Below are 10378 nucleotides of genomic sequence, written 5' to 3'. Positions count from 1 at the left end.
CGGTTACATCTGTCGTGGTCTCTGACCTTTGCTAATGGGGTACTGAGGGGTGCTGAGGGGGGGGGGGGGCAATGGAGTTGCGTTGCGTCGGATGTAACATCTGTACCCTACATTTCGTCTTAAATAAACGTTTTTCTGAGAAATTTCTTGTGTCTGTATTTCTTACTGATTCTTCTGATGATTTTACGTCTCAGAAATCCAGTTTTTAACGAATACTACAGATTTACCCAAATCTCCCATATTTGCCTTTTTCCTGTCCCGATCTGCAGTCCTATGCCCATGTTGGGGTCTATAGGGTCTCCCAGGTAAGTTATTATTATGATTTTCCACCCTATTTAGAGTTACATAAATCATATCTGTTTTTGAAGTTTTTAATCAGATACCAATGTAACATTAGATCTAATATCCTTCTAGAGATTCTGCGTCAGTCAATTAACAGTTTACTCTATTTTTATTAAATTTTCCCAATCCTATAAAACTTTACAATGATTGTACCTGTAGTTGGCAAATATTACGTGTGGTACTCTACATATTTAATAGATTCCTAGGCACTTATCACCCTCCTCACGCAAATTAACTACAAAGCATTTTATTGGCAAGCTCGGATAAGCACTTTACCTCCCGGTTGCAAGGTTAGGTTAGAATTTCGATGCTGTGATGCGTGAGGGTATTAGCTGAAAAAAAACGTTAGCTTGCTATTGTGAATACCCCTTAATCGCCTCGGTCCTCAAACTATACTTGTTACATGATTGTATATATATAAACATTGTGACGACACTTTTTAACGGTGACGCACAAATAAATGGCACCGCGAGAAATAATTAATGAAATACTAAATTATTGGACGCCAGGTGTAACCAGAGTTACACCGCTGTCTCCTAAGGACACCCTGGCCGGCTCTTATGCGGGGGGGTCCTGGGTCTGGGAGACAATAATCAAAATCTGAAAATTAGAGAGGTTCACTCTAAAAATTACTGAAAACGACAAACTATCGGAATCAAAATCCGGGGACGGATCCGATTTATTTTAAATAGAAAATATAAGAACCAGATGATGAAATACAAATGATAAGTACAGAAAACTGATCGAGATGATGCATAACACACTGGGATATTTACCCGAACGATATTATACAATAATGTTCTCGCTGGAACAACGCAACATACAATACGATATAACAAACGGTACGGTAACGATAATAAGCGGTACGATATTGACTCACGCACCTATGTGTTAGGGAGACGATTCCGCGAGACGTGGACTGAACGGTTAGACACAAAACCGGAAAAATTGAAATAATGAAATGAGAGACCGATCTCCTGTTTGTCACCGGATTAGCTAACCTTGGACCCTTAGCGGTCAGGAAAGCGCAGGATGACGCGTAAGAGTACGTCGAACAGAAAAGATCGGTTGATCCCGTGAATTATTAAAAAAAAATAGCCAGAATACCCCTGAGCGTCACTCACCGTTGTCCAGTAGCTCCTACTATTGTCAGGAATACACTCTTCTGGATTATAGTCCCTTAAACGGATCACGATACGATACAATAAATACAAAAATCGGTAGAAAACGATAGCACGTCTATCCCTAAGTTTGGCCACGCCGTGAGTGACGCTACAAATTTCCAAAATCGGGAACCTTCCTGAGAGCGCGCTGTAATACCACCCCTTGGTCCAATCAGGTTCGCTGTTACATCGGCTCCGCTAGCCGCCTCGCGATCTTCAATTGTTTTAACGATCCCGGTAAAATAGATCCTGGCATCTTGCTACGATAGGATGGCTGCAGTGCCGTTTCCGGAAGGCGGGGATCACATCCACCGATATTCTCTCTCGATATTCGGCGTCACGCCACTTCTGCAACTCCTGTATGCCCTTTGCTTCTGAAGATGCTCGCCGCTTGCTTCGCGTAGTTGAGCCACTAGGTTGTGTGCTCCGGTCTTGACGTCACCTCTCCTCTACAGCGCTACGCCAGGCCCGTAGTTGGCTCTCTCTCGGGCCCCGTCTCAATACAAATTGTGTAGAATCCTCTCGGATCCGCTTAATAAACTCAAAAAGAAACGAAACGTTCCCCACAGGGAAATAAATACAAATTCTTAAAATAAAATCAGTCCAATGCCACGCGAAACGCTCCGCAACCCATCCGGCCCCACGACGTAGCCGAATTCGCCTAATTTTGTGACGTGCATCAAAATGCCACGTCTTTTTTCACTTTATACCTTTTTACTTTCCCTTTTCCTTGCAAAATAATTCTCTACCGTTCACTCACACCTCTCACACACTGTGTTTCGGAAACGGAAGTCGCCTATAGAGATAAAGATAATACAGTATTAAATTAAGTACGAACTATTAAGTACGAATAATTAAGTACGGAACAACGGTTCCTCAATAACCTAGAAAGCGTGAATAATAATAAAATCGAACAACGGTTCTATTAGAAAGGCCCATTGGGCCCCACTAGACTTACCGCGAGGGAGCTAGCCCCGACCGATAAACCGACGAACCCTCGAGCGTCATTCTTGCGACGACAACAGTCTTGGCCGGTGGTTTCGCTTCAATCAGAAAGACAAAAGAAGATCGTATCGTTGTATCCAGCACTTGTATCGTTCACGGTAAGCGTCTCGACGCCCAGAAGGACGAAATCTTGAGTACTCTGTGCGTAGTGGGCCTTAGTCCCTTTATAGTTTCGTAATTATCCTCCCGGTTTCGACCGAGGAGCCGATCGCGTTTCGCCAGAGGAAAATATTCCGTGCCTTAGCTTAAACTTTTATATTATCTCTTATTAAGCATGTTCCTTATCAACTTTCTCGGCGACCCTGGATCGTGATCGTAAGAACCCATGAACTACGCTTCCCGTACGTTCATGCAATTGAACCTCGGAATAATTATTTAGCGACATTATCTTGAACCTGTTACTTTTAGGTATTACTCTTTCTATGTTGTATGGTCTCTTACGTTTTCTACTCTCTACGATTCTGTGTGAAACCTTCTTACTCGCGTGATCCTGGTACTCGAAAGTTCTAATTGACAATATCTGCGTGAACCATACTCCGCCTACCATTCGTTCGTCTGTCTAGCTCGCGCGTTGCGTGCATCGTGCAGAACGTATCGTGAATTCACGGCCGCGGATAGCGGAAATCCACGTTTCTTTTCGAACGACAAATTGTACCGCGGGAGCACATCGTTGCCTCGAGACCTGTAGGTCACGGGATTAGAGTGTATCGTAGGCCGAATTATTTCTCTTTGTTTCACGTGTCTCTCAAGGACCTTTTAGCTATCGTGTAAACTTGTTCTTATCGTATTTTGTTCGCGTGTCCCGTATGGGACCTCGTCTCGCGCGGTATTATGTTACCGAATATTTATATTCGCTATAGGTTATTTGATTTGTTAATTGTTACTTTGATAAGTCCTAATAAAAGGGCCCCCTTGTTATTTGTTACTGAATACCTTGCGGTTTCTCAACCTTCTTTCTTTACCACCTGTGCGTTCCCCGCCCCTTTACCATATCTTTCCGTTTCTTTCCTACTAGCCGGAGTCCTCTTAATTTTCTCGGGAGTTTCGCGTGTTACGTGACGCAACGCTGCGTCTGGCGCCCATTTGGCTTTTCATATTGTACCAATTTTCTCCTTGCGTTTTCCCGGGAAAACTTTAGAGTCTCGTCCCTCACATTTGGGGTGCGATCGGATCGTCTTGCTACGAGGCGGTTTGAGGAATAAATTCACGTCACAATATATATATTGTGACGATGAATCGCACAAATAAATGGCACCGCGAGAAATAATTAATAAAATATTAAATTACTGGGTGCCAGGTGTACCAAGAGATACACCGCTGTCTCCAGAGTATACCCCGGCCCGCTCTTGTGCGGTGGGGTCCTGGGTCTGGGAGACAATAACTAAACCTGAAATTTTACAATAACTACAAGACAACACAAAAGGGGCTTTGAGAAATTAAATAGACCTGAGATTTCGTTTAAACATACGGAACCCATAGACGGGCCCGATTTATTAAAAACAAGAAAAATAAGACGAAATATAAAAATAAGATAATGTAAATGTGTAATAAGGAAACGGAACAACGGTTCCTCAATAACCTAGAAAGCGTGAATAATAATAAAATCAAACAACGGTTCTATTAGAAATGAAAGAATTAATAATTTCACAAGCGGAAAATATTGCAATACAATTTAGAAGAACTACAAGTGCCCAAAAAAATATGTTCCACGAAGGAGTGAAAATGTATAACGCGTTACCAACAGAGGTCAAAAGTTGTGAAAAACGGATAAAATTCAAAAGAATGTTAAAGTAGTTTATTGTAAGTACAATTAATTAAGTGCATTATAAACGTATGTAGAACAATGTAAACAATGTACAACAAATAGCTGAAAAGGCTAATAAACATCAATCAATCAATCAATCAATTTCTCTTTTTATCTCTCTCACTCTCACTCACTCACTTACTCACTCACTCACTCACTCCTCCTCCTCCTCCTCCTCCTCCTCCTCCTCTCCTTCCCTTTCCCCCTCCTGCCCCCGTTCCTTATCATTATATATACCAGGTACTTGAATTCCTTCACTTCCTCTATGCTCTTCCCTTTCCATCTCTAGTCCATCTTCTTCCATCTCCCTCCTCCTTTTCTAAACCTCATTATCTTCATTTTTCCCGTTTTCAGTGTTAACTCTCTTTTGTCCATATATCTCTCCAATCTTCTAATTATCGCTTCCATTTCCTACTCCTCCTCTGACAATACCACCACATATGCTAGCGTATACACTATCTCCTCTCCTAATTCTAACCCTCCCACTCTTCCCTTCTTCATTTCCTCCTCCAAGTCCGCTATTAACAGTATAAATAGGTGCGAACTCAGCGGGCTCCCCTTACTCCCTCTCTGTCCAAAAATCTTCTCCTACCTCCTCTCCTACCTTCACCCTACTTATCGCCTCTTTGTATATTTCTTCTATCCTTGTTCTTAATTCACCCGTAACCATTGTCATTGTCATCCGTAACCTTTCCCTGTTCCTTTTTTCTGCTCTCCACCCATTTTCCTTCCTCCTTTTCCATTTCTATACTTTTTCTTAGCTCTGCCTTACCGACATCCTTCGTATGACACCCCACCTCTCTTCTTTGCCGCTAGCTGTCTCTCCCTATCCCACTTCGGTATTATCTCCTCCCTGCTTGCCCGTGTTTTCCTACTTGACCTCTTCTTACCTCTGTCTCCTTACTCTATCCTTTTCTTCTTTCTCTTCTCTCCCTTCACTTTTCTTTTTTTTACCTCTCCCTTCTTCGCCACTTCCCTAACCCTTCACCCCTTTTTTCACTTTACACCTTTTTACTTTCCCTTTTCCTTGCAAAATAATTCTCTACCGTTCACTCACACCTCTCACACACTGTGCTCCGAAAACGGAAGTCGCCTATAGAGATAAACATAATACAGTATTATTCGTAGATTAACCGTTTTAATTTGATCACTTAACTCAAATTTGGGTTCTTTCTGTCCAGTGTCTTTAATTTGATAATGATATTTGATTTTTAATTATAAAGCTTTTCTTGTTGTCACAACGAGATGCATTAAAACGTAGTAGAAAAGTCATCACTTTAATAGGTAATGTATGGAAGAAACATAAGCTCCATTTATTATACAAATTAATACTTTCAATAATTCAGTTTCTGTGTTATAGGCAATCGAACTGAGATCGCAATTTAAAAAATTGAAATCGCAACTCTTAATGCAAAACCACAGATCATCCATAATTACAGGTGTGTATAAAGTAATTCTAAATGTAAAATTTATAAAATATTAACAATTCATATATTTTGTAGTAGCAAAACGTACTTAGGTTACATGATTTTTAAATATAAATGATTAAATATAAAACTTACCTTTCGGTAGGTACAGGAACTCATCTTTAACTCCTTGACGGTGGAAGTTTGGAAATGCCTCAGAGATGTCGCCATACCTCTGATGCTGTGACGAACTCAGTCCGATTGAGCGCCGTCGCTACTGCCTCCCAGTCGCCCGGTATGGTAGAGCTCCTTGTTTCCTGATTTAATACCGCGAAATTCAAGGCGTAATTCGTAGTAACCCTTAATATTCGAAGCACACAGCCTTTACTTATACGTAAGATATAAGACGCCAGTCGCCTTATAACATTAGCATTCTAATACTTTATATACCTTCTCCTTTTGTAATAAAGACCTTTTTCTTTATAAGCAGCGATAAATAAAGCAAACACTTTTGGGGGTCTCTCGCAACAAGACTCGAGGGTCGTTCTTGCCCAGCGTGCGTGCTTGTGCGCTGGATAGCATGAGTTAGTGGGGCCTATTTTTTGTCAACGACATTTGGCAACCAAGTGGGCCCATTCGCTGACTTGTCTTTTACGCGGGAATCTCTCAAGAAACTTTTCCACGCTTTCATCTTTTCACTTCCAACAAATTCCCCACGATAAGAAAACGACTCACGACGACTAAGGGAGCTTCTTCTTCAGGCAGTCCTGATTTAGTTCTGAAAGAGTGAACTAGTATACTCACGACACTGCTCCAGTTTGTTTTATCATCCAATCCGCATACAGTCAATCTTTTTCTTGTCCGCATATTAGTATAATATAAACTTCATTTTAATCCAGTATAAATTAATTTGCTTAATTCGTGTTTATATCATTTCAAACTTCCCGGTCTCATTGCGTTATTTCTATAGCCAATACAACGGCGAATCCATGACAAAACTCACGGTCCTGAACGGCAAATCAGCGAGGGACTTCAAGGTAACCAGCTCCAGGACGTCACAATACGGAACACATAATCACGGAACACAAACCACTCTTGGTCATAAATATTTCTGGACATCACGTTTTCACCATAGATCGAATCAAACAATTACATTGAAGGAGTCAGCCATAAGGAAAGGAAGGAAGACAGGAATCAACCAATTACGTTTTTAATTTTAAGGGAAAGTTACTAGCTCGATATTTTCTTTCTGTAAATCATAACATGGTCAAAATATAACCTATGCTTCGAATTATTTATAGAATAATTTTTAATATTAAAAAAACTATGTTAATCTTAACTTATGTTTATCGTAAACCAGGCTGAAGATTATTCTACTATAAAAAAATTTGCGTGATTCACGCAAAGTCAATGCACGGTGTGATGTTGCGTGAATCATGCAAAAGCTCATTCGTAATATGTCGCGTGAGGTACGCAGAAGAGTTTGCAAAAATATTGAGTAAGTCACGCAGAAAATCTTATTCCCCTCCCATCGTATCCAACCCCCACTTTCTGTTTACGTGAATCAATCGCGAGCATTTTTCGAGACATGAAAATTTGTTGGGTGACTACAGTGACTTTAGTCTTCACACGTTCACTAGCCACAGCGATAATTATATGCACATCGAACATGAAGGTTTGCATTATTTTATTGACACTTATTGTTAGTTTCTTTGTAATATAGTCTCGTTTTCTTTTATAATAAACTTAATGATGCTTATAATAATAAACTCAATAATTGCGAATAGTTTTGGTAAAGAAATCATTATATTCATAAACTTTACAATCATTCGACCGTGAAAATAATGATTGAATGTAACTCGTAACCTATAAAATATTTTTTTCCAAACATTAATTACGTGATATTTCATTTACGATGATAATTCTACCGTTGAATGATTATGTCTATTGTAACGTGGCGTTACAGAGCTAGAGGGGATACCACCTAGGAATGACCGAAAAATAAATAAATAGGGCATATCAGGTCGGACAGTGGGTTCAATAGCACAGTGGTAAGTGCTCGACTTGGCAGTCCGAAGGTATCGGGTTCGAATCCCGATCAGAACTCCTAATTTTTCGGAAATTCCTAGTTCTCTATTGGTCCCTGGCGGCTCTATGGTTTAAAAATTAATTATAGCGGGGACGAGCCGGGCACCCCGTTATACTATTAATGCACATATGAAATACATATATTGGTTTTTGCCAAGTACATTTAGATGCGGATGTGAGATAAATTCCAAAGAAACTGCTAAGCTAATCGGACTACAATTTATAGAGCATATCAAGTTCTGAATGTAGATGAATCTGCAACATTTACATATGTAGAGCACTTCCAGTTTAAAAATTCCGCAACGACGGATTTATTTATTTTCTTCGTGAAAACGTTTTTTTTGTGTTTTGGAATCTTTAAAGATGGCTTATGTTTTAAAAAAGCATCGATGGTAAAATAATCGATTCAAATTTACACCGATGTTTCTGAATCGATTGATTGTCCAAAACATGAATAATAATTCATGCATCGTTTAATTCGAAAAAGCGTACACTAATTTAAACGCGTGTTGGACTGTATCCCTGAGAAGCCACTTAGGATGTAATAATCAAATGACCGATTCGTGTCGCGTTTAACCATTTAACAAGCAAGATATCACATTCCGTAACATCGTAGTTTGGCACTCAATGTCAAGTAACTATTATTTTTTACAAATAATAATCCATTTGATTCTTTGTAGATCATTAGTTTCCGGATCGTCGATTCTCCACAGTAGGTAAGTATTAATTTTGTAACAAAATTAATATATTTATTATTCTTATAGGTCACCAGGTTTCAGATTGTCGATTCCCAGCAGCAGATAAGTATTATATTCTCCTATGATATAATCTTTAAATTATATCTTTAATTGCAGATCACAGAGTTCCAGATTCCAGATTTTCCAAAATGAAGGTAGGTATTGGTTAATAATAACAATTAGCAGTTTATTTCATACAGAGCTGTACGAAATAATAATATTTGTAATGTTTTGCGTAGAAAGATAACAAAACCTTTTTATTATTACGAGTACATAGAACATGTAATGTTCAAATCTATAATGTAATTTTACTGATTTTTAATTCCAGATTCGTTCATCGACGCCGAGGGTTCCGAGGTTCTGTATCCAAATTTATACCTAGATAAAAACATTATACATCAAAATATTTTACAATGTTGATTGATCTGAGTTTAAGAGTCCATGGAATGGATAAAAACAATTCTGCAGTATACCTAAGCAAATAGTAGTATCATAAAAGCAAGCTCATGCAGATTTAAAACGGGCAATAAAGTGTAGAACACAGAACTGAGATCTAATTCAGTATTTTGCATGTTCTAATTCATAATACGTACCACATATTTTCAATTTACATATATACGTGTACGTTTCCATGACACATATGCCAGAAAAGATAATTGCGTAATAAACTTAAAAAAAAAAGAAACAAAGAGGTTTCCTCTAACAAAGTACAGGCACCCAGAAAACAATTAAATAAATCGTCTGCTGAATCATGCTGTTGAAGGAATACTCCAGTATTTTTTAGAAAGTTAATTCGTTTAATCTTTTTTTCCTGTGAGCCGACTACGATGCTCAACTTCAATAACTCTAGTTTTTTAAAATAATCGTTCACACGGAATGGACGTAGCAACGACACTCAAATATGTTAGAGTACACGGATACAGTTTCGGATTTGCCCATTTTAATATTTTCCAGTATGGGAGAGGGTTTTCGGAACGTGAAATAAAAGGTTGGCTTAAATGTTATTTTGAGTTCAAGATCAAGGTCGTTGTTGTCGGATAGCAGCATTTGAATTTTCTGATATCAATGCGCCTTGAATACTTTAAACACTGGCTTCGTTTACTATCTACGTATTATTTGCAGCATCTTCAGTAACATTTATGAAAGCTTTTTTTTAAACGCAATTTCATTATTGCTGCTGCGCAGAGAATTGGCTTTTAGAAATGAATTTTTTTGAAACGCGGGTCGACTATCATGACAATTGCTCAAATTTCCGAAGCCTCGTAATCTTTGAAACGTCATTCTGATTGCTCTAGGAACTTCATTCGCAGCTTTATTACAGTCTTAGTCGACGGTTTTCATTTGCTGATAGTAACAGTCATACAGCGAATTAATGGTATCGCTAAACTCAATGTTACGTATGAATCACCACTCGCCTCAGTGATCAAGTTTTTTACGGGTTTCAAAAGCAACACTAACTCGCGTAATATGTTAAGTTCTTCGCGCGTTAAAAGGTCAACAGACTCAGAACACTTCAACGTCACTGGATACACGTACTCATGAAGTTGAAAGAATCGCTCGATCATTATAAGCGTCGAATTCCATCTCGTAGGCACCTCTTTTTTAAATTTTCGTAACATCACTTCAGTCTTTCCGTCCCGTAATTGTAATCGACGTAATTCACCCGCTGCGACAACATTACGCTTTGTAAACGTGACAATCTGTTTAACTTTCGTGATCGTTTTTTCGATCCCAGCCGTAGCCCTAATCGAGTCTGGTACAATGTCCGATAGATCATGAGCGAAACACTGGATATGTTATGAAATGCCGAAACTGTCGATGATCGCTTTTTTT

At 39.0% G+C, this 10378-nt stretch overlaps 2 long non-coding RNA genes across 2 annotated transcripts; both read left to right on the top strand.

Moving 5' to 3' along the window:
* Window positions 1–5512: 5512 nt before the first annotated feature.
* Window positions 5513–6980, top strand: LOC112494129. The gene is made up of 4 exons (XR_003059279.1): window positions 5513–5598; window positions 5675–5753; window positions 5887–6015; window positions 6691–6980. It is a non-coding gene; the product is annotated as an uncharacterized LOC112494129 (long non-coding RNA).
* A 356-nt stretch (window positions 6981–7336) lies between these two features.
* Window positions 7337–9062, top strand: LOC112494126. The gene is made up of 4 exons (XR_003059276.1): window positions 7337–7395; window positions 8489–8524; window positions 8663–8700; window positions 8874–9062. It is a non-coding gene; the product is annotated as an uncharacterized LOC112494126 (long non-coding RNA).
* Window positions 9063–10378: the final 1316 nt, after the last annotated feature.

This window comes from Cephus cinctus, unplaced genomic scaffold, assembly GCF_000341935.2.
Source record: "Cephus cinctus unplaced genomic scaffold, Ccin1 Ccin1_scaffold0303, whole genome shotgun sequence".
Taxonomy (NCBI): Eukaryota; Metazoa; Arthropoda; class Insecta; order Hymenoptera; family Cephidae; genus Cephus; species Cephus cinctus.
Note: the sequence above shows the minus strand (reverse complement) of the source record. Positions and strands in the feature narration are given on the sequence as shown.